At 40.0% G+C, this 24,222-nt stretch overlaps 1 protein-coding gene across 8 annotated transcripts in view; it reads left to right on the forward strand.

Annotated features, from left to right (window-relative positions):
- Positions 1 to 24,222, forward strand: part of PAG1 (phosphoprotein membrane anchor with glycosphingolipid microdomains 1) — a 129,737-nt gene that overhangs the window by 73,505 nt on the left and 32,010 nt on the right. For 5 of the 8 annotated variants that reach the window (XM_023648393.2, XM_023648394.2, XM_070221396.1 and 2 more), the window contains one exon: positions 6,919 to 7,013. The gene's annotated coding sequence lies outside the window, so the exon portion shown is untranslated. Of the gene's footprint in view, positions 1 to 6,918; positions 7,014 to 21,954; positions 22,078 to 22,389; positions 22,564 to 24,222 lie in introns of those variants that run through there. The other 3 variants (XM_023648395.2, XM_070221397.1, XM_070221398.1) reach the window with 3 other exon arrangements.

Raw genomic sequence — 24,222 nt, forward strand, 5'->3', positions numbered from 1 at the left:
ATGTTTATTTACGTTGCCTAAAGAAGGGTTTTTAAAATATTTTACTGCCAATTCATAAACTAGTACTTAGAGGAGTCTATTTCTCTATTTTCTGTTTGCTAAAGCAACATTTTTATTCTGAAGCTAATTTTTTTAATGTCACTGTTTTTGCTACCTTGCTTTATGTTCCGATGTCTGAGAAGCATGCAACTTTCCTTAAATACATTGAATTTGCATATTGTAAGCTATTCTATTTTTTGCCAACAAGAAAGGGTGTTTTTCCTGTTGAGTGCTTTGGTCATTTTGATTTTTTCTCTGTTAATACTGAAACTGCAAAGAATTCATGTTCAAGCCTCGCACAGGAAGCATGCTTACGGATAAGGCTTATAGGAAATCGTGTCATTTTAAGCCTCTTTACAGGTAACAATACTACAAAAAGAAGGGTTTGCTAATAAAATGTCATTTGTAAATAATTTGATATATGTAATATAATTATGTCTATGCTTACTTGGGTTCTGTATATTGTAGATGGTATAAAGATACATGTTCAAGGATTTTTATCATTGGCTCCCTAGAATTCAAGAGAAATATGTTCTTGGAACGGGGATTATTTTCATAAACTGCACCATCAAAGAGGATTTTCAGAAAGAATTATTTTTCCAGTGTCATAATCTTTTTGAGGCGTAAAAAAATTTCGATTTTTTTTTTTTGGCCTTCATCTTATCTTCATCATGGCCTCTCTTTGGCTCCTCTGTGAACTCTCCTTTCTTGCCTCTTCCATTTTTCTGTTCTCCATAAGGAGAATAAAACCCCAGAAAACACTCTTTTCTTGATGGACTGTTGCTTTGCATACATCAAGGACTGCAGCTGTTAGAGTGTGTGAAAAATGAAGCAGGAGACATCAGATGGCATGAAGACTAGAACTGTTAGCTCAGTAAATACCAGGACGGCTGACCGTGGGAGCTAAAGCAGCTGGGGGGAGGAAGACAGGAGAGGCACAGTGGGGAGAACCAGCGGCCAGCAGGCACGAGGCAGCTTAGCAAGGGGAGAAGTGCAGCCCGAGTGAACAAGACCTCCAGGAGGAGGGCAGAGGGTGCACTGTGAGTCCTGTTAATCCACCATGGCGCAGACGTCATAGCCCATACGCATTGTCTTTAGCTATGCCTTTAATTGCCGTACCATCGAGCATATCTAGTATTATTTTCTTGCATGATTACTGTGAAGGACTGAATATTGAAATTTTAATGGAAGGAAATGTCTGTCCTTTGAGCTTGATCTTTATTATATTGACAATTTATTAAACCCATTGTAGAATTCAGATGGATTAATAAGAAATAGTATGCATTCGTTTATAGATATGTTTTGGTTTTGTTTTGTTTTTTAACCAAAGGGTATCAAATTGCTAACATTTATCATTTGGACAAATGGGGGGTGTGTATAATTAGCAGAATTAGTAACTGGGTTGGTAAGTATATCCAGAGGGAACTGATTAATAAATTGCTCTCTTCCTGGAGAAGGGCTTCTGGTATTGGAAGCTAACCCTGTCCTAGTCAACATTAGGCCTCACTTGGGTACAAGTGTATAAATGCATGGCCTGACGCTGGGAGAGATGCTAATGTAATAACCAGAGAGAAAGAGAAATCAAGAACATCTTGACATTTAATGCAATGACCCAAATCTAAGAGGCAGAAATGGCACAGGGGTGATGTAGGCACCTCACCACCATCACTACCACCAATTAAATTGCAAATGGGCAGTAGGCAGAGATGTGGTTAGCAGCAGCACATATGAAAGACGGTTAGACTTTGTTTTAGTCAAGTATAAGATTCGTACATGCCAAGAGTGTAATGTAGCTGGTGAAAAATCTTCTGTGATCTTAGGCTTTCCAAATAAAAGTATAGAATCTAGACTGACACGCGTACGGGTCCTGGCCTACTCTTCACTGATGAAGTGCTGCTTCCTCTGGAGACTTGCCTTTGAGCTTAACCATTTTGAAGAGAACAACCAACAAATGAGAGCATTAGCCTCCAGCTGGTCTCCTCCTGCCTCCCCTCTTGCTCCCCTTGCATGCGTCATCTTGCCCTCCCCAAATCTGAATTTGTTCTGACTAAAGCAGGAAATGCTTAAGATTTTTAGACCTCCCCACAGTCCAGTGGAGCATATCACTAATCGTGTTCTGTTTGTGCCTTGCCCACAGTAGAGTCTTGCTCAATGCTGGCTGAACTGGTTTGTTGAATTTTAATCTCCACCATGCTGAGAATGGTGCTGCCCCAGTGCTGAGCACTGGGATGACCGTTGCATTCCAAGTGGCCTTTATCGCCATCCAGATGTAGGATCTGTTATCCCAGGAATGATTTCCAGGTTCCCACGATACTTACTCCCTGACCTTCCAAGTTTCAGCTCTTTCTCTTCCTGTGTATGTAAGCATCTGGGACTCAGTACCTACTTTGAGTACCGTGACCTGTCTTCGTCTTGCCAGGAGGTCTTCTCAAGAATCATGTCTCTTACCCTGAGTCACTGCACAGTGGCTAGATTCTGTAGCTGTGATCAGACCTCCATGATGGTAATGGACCACCTTCCTGACTTCACCAGCCTATTGCTCTCTGCCGATAGCTTTGCCTCCCTGTGATAGCTGGGCCCCAAGAATTCCCCTACCACCGTCATCAAAGCCCAGGTGAGGATTGTTTCCTCAATCAGATCAAGGTTACCTCGTCTGTTGGATGTCATGCCTGGTTCCTAGGTTGGGCTTTGTAGCTGGATCAGGCTCTCAGCCTGCTCTGTTCTTGTGAGCAGGCCTGGCTAGCTCCCAGCTCCCTTCTCCGTACAGCCTCTGTGCTCTGTTGGAGTTACGGTAGGTAGGACTCAAAACTATAGTCTTTGAAATGGAGAAGGGAAGGCTCAAGGAGAGGGAAGAGGGACTTCTTTAAATAGGTGTCTTCAAGTATTTGAAAGGTCGCCATGTAGGGAAACTACTGGACTTGTTCTGCATAGCCAGAGAAATTAGAACCAGGACTCAAATTAGGTTGAAGCCACTGAGCTACTGGGATGCAGAAGAGCATTCCTTACCTCTAGTTCAAACCTAACAGCACTTCCTGGAGATAGAAGGGGATTCCTTCTGGAAGCCCTTCATTATGGAAGGGACTCCAGCATCGGCTGGATTAGCAAGTCTAAGTTTTGTTTATTGGTTTGTTTCTGTTATTGCACGAATAAAGGGTTGTGTTTACTTGGATGGCATTTGGCTGTGGTGATATGGCAATCGTGAGCGACCTGCAGTCCTATTCCTTTCTCTGTCTTCAGGGACACAGGCGAGTGAGAGTGGCTTTATTATAGCAATATCCTTGAGTCTACTCTGACATGTTCAAATTAATCCACTCAATCAGTGAATATTGAGTGATTCATTCAGTGCTCAGTGCTTCTAACTGTTACGTTTAACCAAGTTCTTTTGACATTGCACTTATCAACTGGGTGTTCCAGACATTGTCGAAAGGGTTCAAGTATCCGCTGGGGTTGATTTATAGATTGCCTTTAAATTTCTTTTTATATTTGAGAATCAGTGGTTGAGCATCATGATTCTAGTCTCATATTGAGTAGATATCTTGCCTCTAGGTATGGTTTTTAAAACTCAAACGTGAGTCATGAGGATGAAAGGGGACCTGAAGGAACATTTGGTCCATGCAGAATTTTACTCAGGTTGTCTCTGTCAGAATGTGATAGTTGGCAGTGGACCCAGGCAATCCTGTTTCAGTGCAATGACCCCAGGGATTCCAACTAGAATTATACTTTGAGTTGCCATCTTTCTTTCAGATTGAGCTGGAAAATGACTGACATTATATTGTCCACATTCCTTGGAATATTTTTTTTTTTTTGGTAACACCGTTATGAGATAGAATTCAGCTACCATACAATTCATGCATTTAAAGTGTGCGATTTAATAGTTTGTAGTATATTCACAGTTGTGCAACCATCACCACAATCAATTTTAGAACATTTTCATCACCTCAAAAAGGAACCTCACACCCCTTAGCTATCATCCCCTAACCCTAAACAACCTATATATTTGCCCATTTTGGACATTCATGGAAATGGAATCATAATATGTGGAGATTTTTTGTGACTAGCTTCTTTCACTTGGCATGTTTTCAAGGTTCATCCATATTGTAACATGTGTCAGTGCTTCATTCCATTTTATGGCTAAAAAAATGTGTTTTTAGATGGATATCTCATATTTTGTTTATCCATTCACCAGTCGATGGACAGTTGTATTGTTTCCACTTTGGGGCTACTGTGAATAATGCTGCTATGAACATTCATGTACCAGTTTTTGTGTGGGCATATGTTTTCATTTCTCTTGGTGTATCTAGGAGTGGAATTACTGGGTCATGTGGTAACTCTGTATTTAACTTTTTGAGGAACAACCAGGGTTTTTTTCAAAGTGGCTGTACCATTTTTACATTCTCGTCAGCAGAGTGTGTGTTCCGATTTCTCCACATCCTTGCCAACACTTGTTACTATCTTAGACTTCTTGATTATAGCCATCCTTGTGAGTGTGAAGTGGTATCTCATTGTGGTTTTGAGTTGCGTTTCCTTGACGACTAATGATATTCAGCATCTTTTCATGTGCTTATTGGCCATTGCTTATTTATTTGGAGAAATGTCCATTCAGATCCTTTGTCTGTTTTTTATTGAGTTGTCTTTTTATTATTGAGTTATGAGTTCTTTATATATTCTAGATTAAAGTCCTTTATCAGATATGATTTGCATATATTTTTTCTCATTCTTTGAATTGTCTTTCCCTTTCTTGATAGTCTCCTTTAAAGCGTACGGGTTTTTAATTTTGATGAAGTCCAATTTATCTGTTTTTTCTTTCATTGCTTGTGCTTTTGGTGTTATATCTAAAACTTCACTGCCAAAATCTGAGCTCATGAAGATTTACCCCTATTTTTTCTCCTAAGAGTTTTGTAGCTTTAGCTCTTAAACTTAGGTATTTGATGCATTTTGAGTTAGCTTTTTTATATGGTCTGAGATGAGGATCCAACTTCTTCCTTTTGCATTTGGCTATCCAGTTGTCTCAGAACGTTTTGTTGAAAAGATGATTCTTTCCCCATTAAATAGTCTTGGCATCTTTGTCAAGAATCAGTTGACCATAGATATATGGGTTTACTTCTGGATGCTAAATTCTATTCCATTGATCTATATGTCTGTCCTATGTAAGTACCACATTACCTTGTTTCCTTGGAATATTTTTAACTCATGGAATGCATCTTCTGAAAATACAAAATTATGTGCCACTCTTATGTTATTAAATTAACTATCAAGTCATGTGTTCACTTTTTAAATCAGACTCTTTACTCCTATCTAGTAATATGTGAAGTATATGCAAACATATTATTTCTAAAATACAGATTAATAAGATTTGGCATTTTAAGAAAAATGTTTATTCTTTTCAGTTTAACTTTTTACTGTAGCAGTTCGATTTAGATAATCAATCTTGCTCATATTTCTAATGAGTTCAAGAGAGTTCCCTGGGATTGAGCATGACTGCACGAGGAAGTAGAGAGGTTTGCAGTTGGCATCCACATCTAAACAGATCTGTATGGCAGGGGTTCAGGAGGAGGTTTGGTTCGGAATCTAATGAAAGATTGAAAGATGGCTTGGGAAAGGCTCTTGTGTGTCAAGCCCTTCACCCAGTGAAGGCCTGCCCTCTTAGTTTGCATGATTGACAGTGGAAAGACCTGGAGTCGGGTGGGAGGAAGACAGCTGGTGATTGTGTGTCTCGTTCTAATCTTTTTAGATGTATTAAAAAAAGAAAATAATAATGTAGCTGAATGCAGTGGCAAACAAAAGGCAGCCATTTCTCCCTTGGTAACTGTCAGGAAAACAATAGGTGTACCTGAAGATAATATGAATAATCTGCTGACTCTGCTGTGAAAGCAAGCAACACTCAGTCTAAGGTGATGATCTGTGGTCCTGATAAAAGAACATCACTAGGTGCAAATCTAGAAGGCTCACGTTCTGCTCAGTGTGTTATATTGCAAATCAGGAATTGTACCTCCGTCTGTTAAAATAATTGAGAAGTTCTGAATCTTAGGCAACAGCCAAGATATTCTCCTTAGAGTATAAACACATTCATTCATTCATTCCATCCCCCTCCCCTCCCCTCCTCCCTCTCACACTGCACCTATCATGGTGTCTTATGTAAAACAGAGGTTCAATACAGGAGATATTTATTAGAGGATGCAAAGAGAAAGGGAGAGGAAAGGAGGATGGAGGAAAGGCTGGGCACCAAAATAGAGCAAAGCCAGAGATGGGATGGGACTGAGGAGCGCCGCCGAATCAGGAGGGCAATCGAGGGAGGTCATCCCTGTCCTCTCCTCCGTTTCTGTGTGTCTTCCCCCTTTCCACAGTGGAATGGATGAAGACTCGGATCAGGGGATCTTCGTGTCATTCGGGTCACACACTATTCGTGCTGTACCAAGAATCTCCTTTTATTAAGACATTTTCACAGTTAAGTCCCAGCTTACTGTACCTAAAAGCAAAAATACTCGCTTCATAGAAATCACTTGTTTTATCTCAAATTCAGATAACCGTTATTTGATTGCTAATATTACAACACATAGATTTATTTGTCATAAAACTAGGAAAACTATGGAAAGAGCAAGTAAATTGATGTGTTTACTCAAATTGTGTATTTAAATAAATTTTTTTCAATTGTGTATTTAATTAGACATTGACGTGGCTGTTATTTTAGAGAAAATTTTTCATCTATTCACTACTGTTTGAAGTTTTTCCTCTACTTTGCAGCTGCTTTGTTCAGGACGGAATATAAAGCTCAGTGTTTGGCATAAATTTGCTAGCATTTCCACAGTGAACTCCACAAGTATCTTTACAGTCTATATCCATCTGCCTTTTTTTTCTAACTTTCTTTCTCTTTGGTTATAGGCCAAGAAAGAAGAGAGAACTCTCAGCAAACAACATTTCAAAGGGAGTACATTGCCAGAATTTTGAATATTTATTTCGACAGACATTTCTCCAAGGTAAATATTACCGTTGTACCAATAAGGGGGCACATCCTTAGAATCTGCAGACTGCAGTGGTACTGCCCAAAGGCCTAATTGTGTAGTCTAATACAGACCCAGAGTGATATGAGAGAAAAGAGAGGGAGAGAGAGAAGAGGGCAGAGCTGTTTGAATATCCTGCAGTCTCTTCTAAATGTGTTACCGGGAGAATGCCATCAGAATCTGGAGCTCATTGAGCTGTACTAAAAATGTGTGGGAAAAAGCAAGGAAAGGGGAAGCCATATTTTTTCTCTGCTTGTTGCTCTCTCAGATATTCATGAAATCAAAAGGCAGTGTGGTGTGATTCCAAAAATAGCATTTCTTCTTCTAAGAGGAAGGCGTTGGGTAATTCCTTTTAAAGGTTAAAATAGAAGATATGCTGTATTCATGTCACCAGGAAAAAAAAAACTCTGAGTCATAGTATTTTAGACCAACTAAGATTTACAAATATGGAAGATTTTCAAGAAATCCGTGTTCTTCTTTTATGAAAGCACCTATTAAGTAAGCTTTCATTGGTTGGTGACAAATCCTTCATGGAGTTCTTCTTTCAGAAGATTATATCCTTAATGCCTCTGTTAGGAGGAGGTGAGGAGGTGTGTGTTTGTGAGAGAGAGAGAGTGAATATGAGAGAGAGAGAGAGAATGAATGAATATGAGAGAGAGAATGAATAAGAGAGAGAAAGAGGCCCCAAAGGGAAGTCTGTCCGCATTATACTGTATGTTTCAGAGAAGTAACTCCAGGCACTTTTGTTATGAATCATGAGCATAGTGGGAATAAAGCCTTAACAGAAGCAGCTGAATTCACAGTCAGCTTCAGCATTCATGAATTAGCTGCCAATATTTTAACACAAATTGCTGTGTCATGAAGTTCCCCTGTTGCTGCTCAGTCTGTAGCTAAAAGCTGTTTTTGCTAAGCCCTAAAATTATGTCTGATGAAACGCCTCCTTCCTTCCTGATAAAGATATTCGTGTACACTTACACACGGAAATGCAAAAATATACTATCCAATTTAGAAGAAAGTAAGCTTGCCAACTTTCTCTGCTTAGCAGTTACAATGTAGCTGACATGACTTAACTTGCTAGCGTGCGATTTCAGATTGTCGCCGGGAGGGTAGTGTTTTCCTCATCAGTCCTCATTCTGGCCCTTCTCTGAAGGTGTTGGGGGGGAGCTTTACATTAGAGGAGAATTTTGTGATACTATTCATTCTCTGTCCTGACAGAGAAGACATTGTTTGTTCACTGTAATAGGCTTGGCAGGAATCTGTGCTGTGCATACAGAATGGGAAAATAGCAGAGCAGTGGGGAATCTCGAAATCCTAAGCAATACATCAGCCAAGAGATTTTTTTAGAAATATTTTTTAATAGCTTCTCATTACTGTGGCTGCAAGTCATAATTTGGGGAAATAGTTTTCCTTCACATTGTGTCATGCATGTATTACATGAAAAAAGTCTTTGAGATAGCAGTGTGCCTAGCTAAAATACTGCAGTAACAAGAATTAAATCGTGAAAGTTCAGAAGTGCTTTATAAACACACGAGAGCTGCTTTTGAGATCCCTCCCTGTGCGTTAGATTCACGTGTCTGTATAAATGAAAAATAACCTCTGCACGGCATCTGGTGGTTCACAGAAGCCAGTGTGAGCTGCCTAAGATAACAGAAGAAAGATATTAAATGACGTGTCTGGAGGTAAGAGGTACAGTGCTAGGGACAGCGTGAGAGGGCACCACGCCCAAAATGCTCAGAACTTTAAAGGCAGCCACTGTAAAAGCAAAGACTCGAAGCAGTTTGCAAACTCTGTGTTGGAAACTGAACTGGCAGAAATGTAAACCGTGACCAAGGCTCAGCGTTCCTGCTCCTTAAGTCTCTGAGACCCCCCTCCCCCTCCCCAAGCACAGGAACTGCAAGATCCGATGGTCCCTGATAGCCTGGTGTCCGGGGAAACCATGTGTGTGCGTGTGTGTTTCTTCCTAGAGCAGAAAAAAATGTTGGCAGGCTGCAGGCTGCTGTGTTCACAGACAGAGCACGTGAGCCAGGGACCAGGGGAGTCCCGAGAGCAGGTGGTGGGGCCGTTCCCGGCCAAGTTCAAGGGCCCCTCGTCCTTATGCTCAGAGAGAGATTTATCATATTGCCCAGTCTTGGCTTGTATTTGTAAGAGGATCTCTCTGCGTATTTTTACAAGAAGTATATCATGTAAATTATGAGATTTCTAAAATTACAGTTGTGATGTCATCAGTATGCAGTTGGTCATTAGATTATTGCAGACCCTTCTCAGCTTTTTATGTAACCCATATAAGGATTGTTAGTCTTATGCACCTAATGCAGATGTTTTACTCCACCGCGTGTGACGTCATTCGTGTACATCATCTGCTTTGTTGCTTTTAAATTTCTCAGTCTTTTAAAATGTACTTGGCCATCTATAAAGATATGTGTTTGTTAACCTTTTAAAAATGTGTAAGATATATTTATATGGTGATATTTTCAAGTAAAGAGCAAGGAAACCAAGAAAAATTAACTGAGGTATTAGCAAACTATTTTCTTTCGCTGCTTCAATCTATTTGGTGCTTTTATTTTATCCGTTTTTAAAGTGGTTTTTGTTTGATTATGTGAAACAACTGAGTTAAGAGGGAGTTACGAGCCACCCAGGGAGGCAAGGCTGAGCTCCTGCCCTCCAGGGCTCCTCGGAGGCACTGTCCGCGGCAGAGGACCCGCGAGCCCTGGAGGACGCCATTTGCAGGGTCCTCGCTGGCCCATCTGAGATGCTGGCAGCCCTGCCTCCCATCCTGCCTTCTTGTTCCTGTTCTTCTGGAATCCCTGGTAACCACTGTACATGGCCTCATCATTAACATGCTAGTGACAGCCTGCTCTCCATAGCATGCAACCACAGCCCGCCAGAGAGCAGTGGGAGCTCACAGGCAGCTAGGCTGTCTGGTCTGGCCTTATCTGTATCCCTGTAACTAGTCGGGCCTGGCCGTCGTAAAGTCAGAAGGGTGAGGGCCCTGGTTTTACCAATGATGTGTGTCATCTCTGTCTGTTATGAAAGGAAACGTAGAGCGGTAGAGGGAAATTGGAGTAAACACTTAATGCACCATTTTACTTAACAAACACGCTGTGCTCGCTGTGAGGCAAGCACTGATCTAACCACTTTGCAAATATTAAATCATGTGATCCACTGGACTGCCCTGCTGCTGTTATTGTTATTCTCTTTTACTGAATAGGAAACTGAAGCTCAGAGAGGGTGAGTAACTTGTCCGAGGTCCCACAGGTGGTAAGGGTAGACAGCATTGACATCTGGGCCATCTGCACCAGAGTCTAGGCTAGGGCTCCACGCGCCCAACCACAGGTGCCTCCTGGACCACACCAGAGCTTGCTTAACTGTCGCATCCCTTTGGGGTCTGTGAACGCACGTGCCAGCCCCACAGAGGTACACACGCCATGTTACGTTCTTGGTTTTGGAACTGTAAACCTGTGGTCTTTTGGCATTTACATCAGTGGAAGTAGAATTTGTAATTTCTCTCCTTCTAGAATTCGAAGTGGGTGCAGATTAATGCTGTGTGGTAAACAGAGGGTTCCAGGCACTGCATCCCAAGGCTCTCAGGTGCACTGTACTCCCCAGCCTGCCCACATGGGATCACCCCAGCGGCACTGGGAGAAAGGCCAAGGAGGTTTGCTCTCCCTCTTCCTCAGTGCCTTTTTCCTGGGATGGGTCCGGTACCTTTGGATGTACAATGGCCCTGAGACCAGTGGTGTTGCCCGACTTGCCATCATTGAGAGAAGCCACTATTCAGGGTGATGTGTCAATGAGATGGACATTTGACCATTCTTCTCTCCCACCTGCCATGGGGATTTAGACAGCTGCCTTCTGGAGTCCTGCCTTAACCCAGCACTTCCTAAAGTGTGCCCTGAGGGTGCAAATGGGTGCCACTCCCCGCCCCCCCATGCCACTAAAAGAGAAAAGAAAAAAGGTTTTATTTATGGTGAGATACATTTGGGAGACAGGGGTTAAATGAAACTAAATTGATTTACTTATTGCAGGTTTCTCAGAACGTCCTTGTGACTCTCCAAAGCGAGGTGCAGAATGCAGAATTTCCTAAATTTTTATTGTCTCAGATGGGGAGAAATGTCTAGCCACATCCCTTGGGCAGTGCTGTCTTAAGAAGAGGAGAGGCGAGAGACCCTAATGTCATAGCAGGCAGTCAGGTATGGAGGAGATGGAGGAAAAATCAATCAGCTGCATTTGGGATCCCTAAATTCCAGCCCATCTTTAAACCAGTATCATTTGGACCTTGAAACCTCAGGTTTCTCATCCGAAGAATGTGGAGGATAGAACTGGATTATCTCCAAGCTCTTTTCATCTTTATAAGCTGCTAACTGTTTGTTTATATCCTAACTTGCTCCAAAGGGGCATTTAAGAAGACACAATACACAACACATCAAGACAGAGTAAGTTAAGGGGGCTGGCCCCGTGGCCGAGTGGTTAAGTTCGCATGCTCTGCTGCAGGCGGCCCAGTGTTTCGTTGGTTCGAATCCTGGGCGCAGACATGGCACTGCTCATCAAACCACGCTGAGGCGGCATCCCACATGCCACAACTAGAAGGACCCACAACGAAGAATATACAACTGTGTACTGGGGGGCTTTGGGGAGAAAAAGGAAAAAAATAAAATCTTAATAAAAAAAAAAAAGACAGAGTAAGTTAAAAAGAGTGAGGGTAAAATGAGGCACAGGGAATAGAAAGTGGGAAAGACGAGGAAGGAGGGAGGTTCGTATGAAGAATGAATTCTGTGAAATCCGTTATGGTTGATATGAAAGAACCAAATTTTGTTCATACTTTCAAGAGAACAGTTTGAAAAGAGAACTATAATCCTAGCTTCCTGATTAATGGGGTCCTAAGCTAAAAACAAATAAATTTTCCCTGGAAAAACAACTATTCCCAGTTTTGAGACCAAATTTTTCTCATGGTTTTTAAATTCTGCGGCCTTTTTGGTCTTTTAGGCAGAAATTTTGGCTCTGTGACAGGCCAGTACCAAAAAGGTGTGGAACTTCCCTAAATGTGCTTCCTAGGTAGCTGTGAACACCTCATCCTCATGTATTAACCCATTTCAGCTTATAGACCAGCTCAGCTTTGGTGTGTGTGAGACGTCTGGGTCTCGACTCTCTGGACTCAGGTATTCTCCAGGACCCAGAGGGCCGTGTGATGGGAGGCCCAAGGTCTGACTTGCATTTCCGGGGTGGATGGTGTCTATAGAGCTCATTTCCGTGTCCATCGTCATCACATCCATCCATTCTGTGTTTTCCAGATCCTCATCCCCTTGCCGGTCCATCTCTAACTTCTTACCATTTGTCATCACCTCCGTCAGGGTTTCCCTACAGCCGCCTCCCAAGATCTTTGGGCTTCAGACGTATCCTGGGGCTTTTAGATTGTCCAGGGTGGGAAAGCTTCAAATCCAGGTTCTATTTTTAAATTATTAGTAAGTAAAATGATTACTTAAATATTTTTAAAGAAAATAATACTGTTCAAGGACGTCTTAGGGCATACTGAGCTCTTAGTGACAGTCAGATGAGCAGACATGCTATGACTCACGTAAACACTGCGAGCTCCCCATGCGGTTTTAGTCAGTTTTGATAACTGGTCGTGGATTGTTATTTTATACATATAATGGATATCTGATTAGTGAGACAGTAAGCATAAGAAGCATTGATGTTATGAGGTTATAAGCTGCAGTCATCTGGCCAAAATTCTTATATACTTTTCATAATGTTGGTAATGTTTTATTTCCTAAACTGGATAGTGGTTACACGGGTGTCAGTTGTATTATACTTTTTGTAAATCTTAAATATCTTAATATATTTGATAAGTTTCATATTAGCCTAATAAGATATCTGTGTGGTATAAAATTCAGTGTGAAAAAAAGAAAAGTGATGATCATATGCAATTTGGCTTTTTATTTATTAAAAATAAACATCATCCATACCCTTAACAATATGTCCTTATACTCCTCCTGATAAGCTGACAACACAAATCAAACAAAATATATATTAATTGCAGAGACATGCTTACAAACAGTGGCCTAAAACTTTTTGTCTTGTCTCGTTGTTTTGTAAATAAACATAACAATTATTGTAGGTTGATTATTTTTGTCCAAAATGCAAGACATCCAAACGCTCGTTAGCGAAAACAATTATTATCTATTTTGATATCATGTTAAGTGTAGTTTGAAACATATATTTGGTCCCCAAATCAATCGTACATCAGTATGCCATTTCAAAAGTGTCTGCAATTCATCCATTTTGTTAGACCATGAACTTAAAGTTAATTAAGAGCACACCACTTGTTAAATAGGAAAAAGTTAAAATAGAATTATTAAAGTTTGCATTTAAATGAACTTGATAATATAATCTTTTATAATAATTTACCCAAAATCAAATAATTTTACTTAAGTTGCTTCTTTCTTATATATTATAAAATTTTTAAATAATTGAAATAGCTCCCATGGAAGTTTGCAAAAATATCACTATGCAAGTCAAAACAGGTGAAGCCTTTAATGAAGTCCGGAAAAGATGGTGTAATAATTATTTGTATTCAGTTTACGAGTCTTGCTATTCTCGAGGAGATGATTGCTAATTGGATAATATGAGGTCTGGTGAGTTGCAGAAGGAAGATTAAAGGCCAATGGTAGAGTCAGTTGATTAGAAGAAAGTGTTATGAAACCACTCTTGCCTACCTCACTCAGAACACATCACATGAGCATCTCATGTAGTCTCCTGTCCTCGCTCAGAGAAATTCAGTGATCACCTCTTCAAATGAATGCCAACCTCGAATGTGGTACCCAAATCTATATACTATTTATATTCTCTTTACGAATTGCAAGATATACATGGATACATATACTATATTAAATACCAATCATAAGTCAATGACATTTCTCCTATTTATTTTTCTTTTTACAACAAAAGGTGATTTCTGCCTAAGAAGTCCTATTTTCTTAATCAGTTAAATTTTCTTAGAGTTTAATTTCCTTGTGTTCTCAGACATTGGGGTATTATTTGTACCATCTTGTTTGGTAGGCTTATTAATTTTCATGTTCTGGCTTTACTATTAATTTATTTTTATTACAGTAAATAAATTTTACATCTGTTACATCCAAACGCAGCTAACAGATTTCAAGTAGATTTAAATCAGCATCATTATTTTCCAACAATATTAATGTTGCTTGGCTATTCTGATTGTTAATTTAAAAGTCCAGCTGTCAGGAGAGTAACTGCTCTTTAATAAAACTTCAGTAAAAGTCTAAAGAAGCATTTCAATGCCTATGATATAAGGAAAAGGAAATATACATAAATGAAATATCTGTTATGGTTAATTAATTGATGTACGCTGACATTTCTCTGTGAATTGTAAGTAGCTTTCATTTTCAAACTTTGGAAGAACGAGGCATTTGTACTAGGAAGTAGATGCTAAGGAACTATGTTTGGCAACTTGAAGAACATTTTTAGCATTTGAATTTCCCTATTTTTAGTACAGCACCAGGCAGAGTAAAATGTTTGGCATTTCTATAAGGGACGCAAACTCTTTAACATTCTCTGTTGTGATCTAACAATTCATTTCAGAGTAAGATGAATCAGTCTTGTTTGGAAAATGTTTTATACAAATATTGGCAAGCAAACTGTAGCTGCGTTTCTGTGGATTTTAAAAAAGCAAACTCCCCTAAAGTAAATAATGACAAATTGCGCAATATTACTTCCTTTTTCTGCATTACTGTAGTTCTGTATGAACTGCCTTTTATCACTCTAAATTCTCACACTTTCTGCCCCATCCCTTGCTTTTTAGATTTTGTTAATCCATGTTGAAATCAGAGACCGTGTTTCTAGGTCCCTCCAAACGTCAGATTATTTTTAACCTAACCTTCCTCTTATCCACAGTGTTTTCTCATAATTAAAACTGCAGATTACTTCATTAACATATGCCCTTTTCTTTTACATTAGAGAATATGAGAATAGTAATTTGCAGGATTTTGCCCTTTATTGGCTGGTGAGAAGAAGAGAGAGATTCATATTCTGTCTCTCTCAGTCTCTCTCTCACTCTCTCTCTCTCTCTCTCTCTCTCTCACACACACACACACACACACACACACACACAGAGTTGAATTAATGAAAAATAAAGCAAACTAAATATAATACAGTATCTTAGTTGTGATTCTGAAATAGAAAAAGGACACTACGTAAAAACTAAGGAAATCTGAATTGTTTGGACTCTAGTTAATAATAATGTATCAATATTGTTTCATTAATTATAACAAGTGAACCATGTTAATGTAAAAAAAAAGTAATAGACTAGAAAAATACACAGTAACTATATTTAGAACTAATGTATTCAATGGCTAGAGTTCACTCCAGTCTGTTTTGTGATAAGAAGAACTGGAGTAGAAAGTGGTAACTACTTCTCCTATTGCCAAAACCCTCCTGAGCATAGCCATCGATGCTAACTCCAGCCACTGTTTCTGCAGGGCTGGAGCACACTCGGCTGCTGTCTTCCCTGTGTCCATCTCTAGAGAGGCGAGAGGGTGGAGGCTCAGACATCTGGGGCTCACCTCCCAGCCTCTCAGTGTTGAGGGCTTTGCTTGACATGTGTAACCTCTCTGGAACTGATTTTCTGTTTCTATGAAATCAGAGGCTCAAACCAGATCTTTCTCTCGGGGAATCTGTGGCTTAGAAAATTCTGACTTTCCGGAGATGTGTTGGGGAGCTATTTGTGATTGCAGCTATGGAATTTATTGAGGATGAAATTTTGGCACTAAAGCAATTTGCATGCATTATATAGTTTATAGCATAAGATTATTCATTATTTTCCAGCACTTTTGAATTCTGCCAAAAAGGAAACAGTCCCTGGAAAGCACGCTGTTGCTATATGAGAGGCACTTACGCATTAAGAAGACAAGACCACATTGAATCTGAACTCAAAATGATATTAAAATTTTAAATTATACCTTAATTTGTCATAAAGTATTATTATTCATATGATAAGGTACATTTTCAAACAGAGAAATTTCAGCTTAATGTGTTTTCAGATTGTACAACTTAGCTTGAATTTATTATTGAATATAATTTATAGCATTACATGGTAATTTAATTTAGGACAATAAAATTTAGAAATACCTAATTATGCGTAAGGCCTTTAAGACATTTAAGATCCTGCCTTGTCTTCATATTATGTTTGTCGAGTTAATCGTCAGGAAGTTACTCATCTGATAATTATTTCGTAATTCCTTTTGAGCCAGTCATTGTCCATTATAAGAAATTACTTCTAGCTATAGTATTTCACTGCTGGGTTTTGATTAAAGGCATATAAAGAAAGAAAGTTTTCTTAGATCTGCCTTGAAAGTTAAATCCAATAATAACCGTTTGACTGGTTGAGACGCTCTGGGGAGCGGTTGAATAGTGGTTCTCAACTTTGACAATTCAATAAAATCACCCAAAGGGCTTTCAAACATCCCCATGGGCAGGTGGCACCCCAAACTACTTAAACCAATCTTTGGAGGCATTTTTTAAAACTCCCCGAGTGCTTACAACAAGCAGCCAAAGTTGAGAACTACACACCTTGAGGAAGAGTGGGGAATGCATCTTGAGATGATCTTTCTATTCTGGAACTCTCCCACTCTTTGGGTGACTTGAGTAGCTTTGGGTCCTTTAAAGAGTGTATACTTTCAAAGAGAGAGAAGCTTGCCCATATTAAGAAAGAAAAAAGAAAAAAAGCATGTTCTTTGCCCTAAATTTTCACCTCGCAAATGCCAGAAGAATTTGTCCTGATTTTTAAAGGAGTTAGGGAAAATCTCCTGCGTGTCTCCATGTGACTGTTTGCTTTGGCTTTTGCTTTTTTGGCATCTTTGTTCCCATCCAGCATGCGCACTGACATTTATGGAGCTCACCTTCTGTGTATGAGGCCCTGTGCTCAACATCGCTCTGTCTCACAGCCAGGGAAGAAAGAAGGTATGCACTTCCAAATAAAAATAAAAAGTCAGAGTTCCGTTTTGATAGAGAACTCTTATCTCAGTGTAATTGAATATTTAATCGTTCATTCAGTGAACATTTATCTAATAGATGTGCTATTCCAAAAGTTTAACAATGCCGGAAGAGTACAACGGATCTGTATTTGTTATCTTTTGCTTCCTAACAAGCTTAATGACTTAATAGGATCATTTATTTAGTTCTTGATTCTGCAGTTGGCAGTTTAGGCTGGCCTCAGCTGGCAACTCCTCTGGTCTCAGCTAGGCTCCCACATGCAACACTGCTCAGCTGTGGTTGGGCTTTGCTCATCTTGGCTGGGCTTTCACGTGTCTGGGGGCTTCAGCGGGGACAACCTAGCTGATGGAGCTCCGGTCCATGTGGTCTCTCATCCTTCTGCAGGGCTAGCCTATCCTTGTTCACATGGCGGAATTAGAGTTCCCTAGAGAATGGATGAAAGTATGCAGGCACCTTGGGCCTAATCTCAGAACTGGCACGCCATCACTTCTGCCACATTTCTTGGCCAAAGCCAGTCACAAGTCCACTCCAGATTCAAGGGGTAGGGAAATAGATTGCATCTCTTGGTGGATGGTACTGAAAAGTCACATCACAAGGGTGAGGATAAAGGAAGGAGGGAGCAGTTCTGGTGGTTTTTGCAGTCAACCACAATGGGAAATCTAATTCTGTCTTGGGACATTAAGAGAGGTTTCTGAGAGATGGTTTCATTTGAGCAGATTTTAAAGGTGGAAAATAAGTAAAAAATGCATTTTAGGGAAAAGCAATAACATGAGCAAAACTTTCAAATTACAGTTTTCTTAGTGAAAAACAAAATGGACATTGTAAGTTCCCTAAATGTAGGAAATATATCTAGCCCAACACAGAGCATGTGTGAGGCACCCAACATGTACATCAAAGAGTCAGGACAGTGGAGTGACTAAGAGTATGGGCCCTTAAGGAAGATATAGTAACCTGGTAGCTTTCCTACTTACCAATGAATGACCTTGGATGAGTTGCTAACCCTTCTGTGCCTCTCTTTAGTACTGTGAAGACAAGAGTGCCTTCTGTATCAGTCAGCTTTTGCTGCATAACAAACCACCCTACAGCTCAAACAGCCATTTACTTAGCTCTTGATTCTGTGGGTTTATAGTTTGGGCTGGCTCAGCTTGGCATCTCTTCTGGTTTTGGTTGGGATCATGCATTTGTCTACGTGTGTCTACTTCTGTCAGTTGGCTGTTTGGGGACAATGAGGACACCTGGGCTATGTACCTCTCATCCAGCAGGCTAGTCTGGGCTTACTCACATAGAGGATCATCAGGGTTTCAAGAGTGAGAGTGGAAGCATGCAAAAGCATGTGGTTTGGGTTCAGAATTGACACACTGTTGCTTCCACTGCATTCCATGGGACAAAGTGAGTCACAAGGCTAGCCGAGAATTAAGGGTAGAGAAATAGGCACCATTTCTTGATGGAACGATCTATACAGAGTCACATTGCAAGTAGTGAGGATATGGAGGGAAAAGAATTATGACCATTTATACAGTGTTTTATAGCTCACAGCAATCCTATGAAGAATAAGTTAAGTGTGACTTGATTTTTCTAGGTGAGGCTCCAAATTAAAAAGTAACTGTCAAACAGCGGATGTTCAATAAATGGAAGCAGTTAACTTTTTCTTACATATATTAGAAATCAGATTTTCAGCCAAATTCTTTTTATTGAGTTAACATTGATCTATCATGTTATATAAATTTCAGGTGTACATCATTATATTTCACCTTCTGTAGAGACTACATCGTGTCCCCCACCAAAAGTATAGTTGCCATCTGTCACCGTACACATGTGCCCCTTTACCCCTTTTGCCATCCCCCCATCTCCCCTTTCCACCAATCTGTTCTCTGTGTCTAGATGTTTGTTTATCTTCCACGTATGAGTGAAATAGTATGATATTTGTCTTTCTCCATCTGACTTATTTCACTTAGCACAATACCCTCAAGGTCCATCCATGTTGTCACAAATGGTAAGATTTCATCTTTTTTATGGCTGAGTAGTATTCCATTGTGTGTGTGTGTGTGTGTGTGTGTGTGTGTGTATGTATATACCATATCTTCTGTATCCATTCATCCATTGATGGGCACTTAGGTTTTTTCCATGTCTTGGCTATTTTGAATAATACTGCAGTGAATATAGGGTACACATATCTTTTTGAATTTGTGTTTTCATGTTCTTTGGGGAAATACCCGGAAGTGGAATGGCTGGATCATATGGTAGTTCTATTTTTAATTTTTTGAGGGATCTCCACACTGTTTTTCATAGTGTCAGCCAAATTCTTTAACTACCAACTTTTGAAGAGTATCAAATGAGCCTCGAAATTGTATTCACAAAGATTACATGTTATGCATTTTTTCCCTTTTGCAGAATGATAATCTAAGTAGGGAAAAGCTCACTGCTTGTGAGTATGTGTGTATATTGGCAGAATTCTGGTGTCATCAGCTGAAGAGGCTGACAAAGCCTGGCAGTGGTGGCCAGACATCTTCACAGCTGTCCAGGAGAAAGACATACTTAATCAATGTGACGGGTCAAGTCAAGAGAAGAACCAGAGACAGTGAAGTGCAATATTTCAACTCCAAAAATGTTAAAGGCCTTTTTAATGGGTCAGAACCTGTTTTTAAGCCAATTCAAAGAGTGAAAACCTTACTAAATCTTTATTGATTTCTTTCACTGTTGTGTTACAGTATTTTCACAAAACCAGCTAAGCCCCGTATAGTTCTAGATCGATCCATAAATTGCTCTTGGATCCCATAAATTGGATTCAATGAAGATTTATTTATCTGGCAGCTAAAATATCTCTAATCAGTGATGCGAACTGGGTCAAAAAAAACCTGTCTTCTTTGAAATAAATAGAACATCAAAGGTTATTCAAGAATGTGTAGTATAGAAATATGGCAAATGTTCATTGAGGATGGTATCTGCTTTTTACAACTGTGGAATTTTTATGCTCCTTGAAGGGCTCTCAGGTGGTCGTTGGGCTCTGCCTCCTGACTCCAGCATACTTTACCCAACCCTCCACCTCCAGAAGCCCCAAGGCCATCAAGAGGGCCATGTCTGTCTGCTTACACTTAGTTTTCAAGCACTGAGTTTCATCGTACAGCAGTGCCTTTTATGATTTTAGAAAGTCCTTGTGGTGGAGTGATTAAGCACTGTGGCTCTCATCTTCTCTCTCACCTTCTTCCTCTCTGAGTGATGGGGGCCAGAGGGGTGGCTACTGAAACCCTGTTAGCCTCAGTTCCTTATTTCGTTGATAATGATCATGCAAAGACACTTATATTTACATGGCAGTTCCATCACATTTATAGTCATTAGGTTATTAACAACACAAATATGGAATCCCAGAAATTTAGGTTATCAGAAAGAAATAAGTTAAAATGTTCAAGACAGCCCAACACGAACAGGTTTCCTGATAGCCTTACTTCTGCCCTTAAAGCCTGCTGGTCACATCGGTATCACCACCCTGTCTCGCTCTAGAGGACCGGTGGCTCTTTCCATAAAGACTTCAGTGCCCTTACCATAAAGAGTCAACAGTTCATTTTGAACACTCAGTGTTTGCCTTTAAAGTAATGTTTTATGGGCCGTGTCATAAACTACCTAAGCTGGTACCGAGCATGTGGTAATAAGTATTCATAGGCCTGATGTGTCTGTCTCTGTGTGCCTGAGAATGATTTCTGCTGCACGAAATTCTTGTGGCAAGAAAACTGGTTTTTGTTGATACTGATAGACCATCTGGGGCTTGCTATTCTAAATTTGATGACTCTATTTATACATAATATCTTTAAGGGGAATTCCATATTTTTTGTCATTTTTTTGGCCAAACTAGAAGTTGTATACAGGTTTCTGAGCCCAAGACAAGAGAATTCTACCCTTGCAGACCCTGAAAATATTTTAAGTTACTGCAATAATTTTTTATTAAAAAAATTAAGTGAAAATATGTTGAACTGGATCTCAAAGATCCGTGTGCATTCTAAGGTTTTTATTTTTGTCACTGTAAAGAATTTACAGTATATTAAACATATTAAGCACATGTCTTGCAAGCTGTTAGAAACCCTATTTAAATGAAAGCCGTTCACAAATTTCGTAAGCCTAATCTATTTCATCCTTCACATTTTTGGTGATGAGTAAACCATGAATACTGGTTCTGGCTCATACATCTGTAGTGTTCGCACAAGTTGTTACAGTAATGCACCTCATTCTTCCACCTTTTAAGACTATAGAACTTTCTCCCTTTCAGAGGATTCCATGTCTTTCAAAAGAAGGGCAACCAACACCCAGATTGGAGGGTGTGGAATAATAGTTCACCCCAGTCCCGTTTTAAAAAAGAGCCCTGCCTTAAATTTCTCACAAGATTGTTGAGCTACTCAAAAAGTAAAATCTGTGAAAATGTTTGCTAAACTCTGAAGTGTTACATAAAAATAAGGTAATGCTCATAGCTGCTCTGAGTCCGTGGGGTGAGGGAAGATGGACGAGGCTCTTGGCTCTTTGTAGACGAGTCCAGGACTCCGGTCAGGAGACTCAGCCTGGCTCACGGGGCGACTGACCGGTGGAGCAGGATGTAACCTGTCTGTCAGACTCCTGAGCCCAAGTACTTTCAATGTGCTATTTATAGTGTTGTCATTATTGCCTTTTCCTTGTAGTCTGCCTTAAAAAGTGCTAAGTCAGACTGATATGCCTTTTGTAAATCCATATTGTTCTAGGAAATATTTTGTGCTCTTTTAGTTTTGTCAAACTTTGACCTTGAAACTTCCTAAAATAATTAAATGGCATATTACTAGACAATTGAGAAAATTATATGATGAAGTCGTGGGCTTTTGAAGAAACAAAGAAGGAAAATGGGCTCTCTTTTAAATCTGACCTTATGCTTCACTACTAACTACGGCAACAGAAACAAACAAAAACCAATCCAGACCAGAGTCCCAAGATCCAGCAAGATAACCCAGGCATGACTGGAGGAGAGACTGCCATGGACCAGATGACAGAATACGGTGTCTACTGACTGCTAGTTCAGGTATGATTTCATAGTTGGGTTTCTGCGCAGGCTAGTAGCTATGGCAGACCTTTGTCAACTCTATCACGCAAATAAGTGGACATAGGAAAATGAGGTGTTGTGAAAGAGAGAAACACAGATAGCAGTGGGCAATGACCTTATTCAGGGGAAGGCCTCCCTGGCCTCTGATGGGGGTAGAACTACTGGGCCAAGGGCTAGGGTGGAGTTGAAGAAGTTGCAAGTAAGGAGGAAATGAGTGGGAAGGAGATAGTGAGAGGGCAGAATGAGATAAGCAGGGAGGTAGACAAAAGCCAGAACTTGCAGGAAGCAGCTACTGTATATGATTTCATTTTCTTTGTCCTTTGATCAGTGGAAACCATTAAAGGGTTTTAAGCAGAGGGTTTGATGTGATCAGACCTTCTTTTTGAAAAGATCTCTCCGGCTAGGGTTTGAAGACGGGATTGGAGGGCGGCAGTATGAACGCAGTAGCCAAGACAAGAGATGCTGGTGAGTTGGACTGGGGATGCAGAGACAGGGACTAGTTGAAGAGATGGATTTGAAAGTCAGCTAAGAGATGAAATCAAGATGGCTTGGTGTGTTGGGTTAGATATGGGGGAAAATTGAGAGGGTGGTAAGTGGGAGGACCTGGGATTCGACCTAGTGCAATTAGCTGAAGTGGTACCATTCACAGGGAGAGGAGCCCTGGAAGAGGACTTCTGTGCAGGGAAGATGGAGAATCCAGCCTTGTGCACACTGAGGCCAAGGGCCTGGAGACATGCAGGTGGAGAGGTCCAGGTGGCAGCTGGATATGGGATCCAGAGCTCAGAACAGAGGCTTGGGCTGGAGATACAAATTGAGAATCAAGGCAACCCAAACAAAATTGAAGCCGTGGGTGTGGATAAGATGCCCAAGAAGATAATATGGAGCAAAATAAGGAAAGGGGTCTAAGATGGAACCTCAAAGAACAAAAACCATGATATTTTACAACCAGGGAGTGGAGCCAAGCACTGGGGGTGTCTTCTCAAATGAGTGGTTACCACTGTAGTTTATCATTTTGCCTCCTTGCACGCGATCCAATGTCATTTAATTGACGCACATTGATGACAATCATTATTATGGATAGTCATATAGTTGCACATGTAAATTTGTTCTGATTTTTTTTTTTACAGAGATAGACACACGTAGGAACTTATGCACAATCCTCATGGTCTTATGAATGTGAGTTAACTGACAGGGGTAGACAAAATCCTTGAGTATTATTTGATCATTTAATAGTGATAGAAGTAAAAGGATAAATAAAAGCCTGGTGGTTACACCTAGAGGCTTAATCAGTTCAAGTTCACATTTTTGGCAAGACAGCTTCATAATTAATGCTTCCTCTTGCATCACACAACCCAGGTCTGGCTGTGCCTCTTTCCATGATGTTCGGATTCGTCAGTGGGTTCAGGGAAATCATCTGACTCACCCATTACAAACTTTCCTATCAGCCCCACTCCTATGGCTTGAATAACCTTGAATGGTCATTGCTGAGAAGAAATTATTAGTTCTAAGTTGTCTTTGTGACTGTTTATGGCCTACTATATGGATTACATAAGTTCCTGTGAATTTCTATAAAGTCTGTTTGAGATTGAATTATATTTTAAAGAAATTTTAATTGATCATCATTTAAAATAGTGTTTTTTGTAAATATTCATATTTCATAATATCACTCTTTTATAAATACAAATTTGTATGTATTGGATTTGTTCAAGGCCAGATCCACCATCTCTTGGGACTTTATACTGTCCCTAGACATCCTGATTTGGAAACAACTGATTCTGATATTGATAACGATTTTAAGTTGTCATTTGAATTTAACAGAGCTCTAATTAACAGAGAATTAATCAGATGCTAGCTGTACAGTTGAATACTTTATATACATAGAGTTTTTAAAAGACGAAGATTCTTCTTTAAGTAGATTTTTGAATCAAATAAGTTTTTGTTAAAATAGCAAGGAAAGCAGCAGGAGAAACTAATCTTTATTAGGTGCCTTTTCTGGGCAAGGGCACTGAATTATGCATGTTTCACGAGATACAAACATAGCTGATTTTGATATCAAATGCAGTTTTTTATACTGAACGGGAAACTGAAATGCTAAGACACTGCATGGTGCTGACATGCAGACAG

This window comes from Equus caballus, chromosome 9, assembly GCF_041296265.1.
Source record: "Equus caballus isolate H_3958 breed thoroughbred chromosome 9, TB-T2T, whole genome shotgun sequence".
Classification (NCBI taxonomy): Eukaryota; Metazoa; Chordata; class Mammalia; order Perissodactyla; family Equidae; genus Equus; species Equus caballus.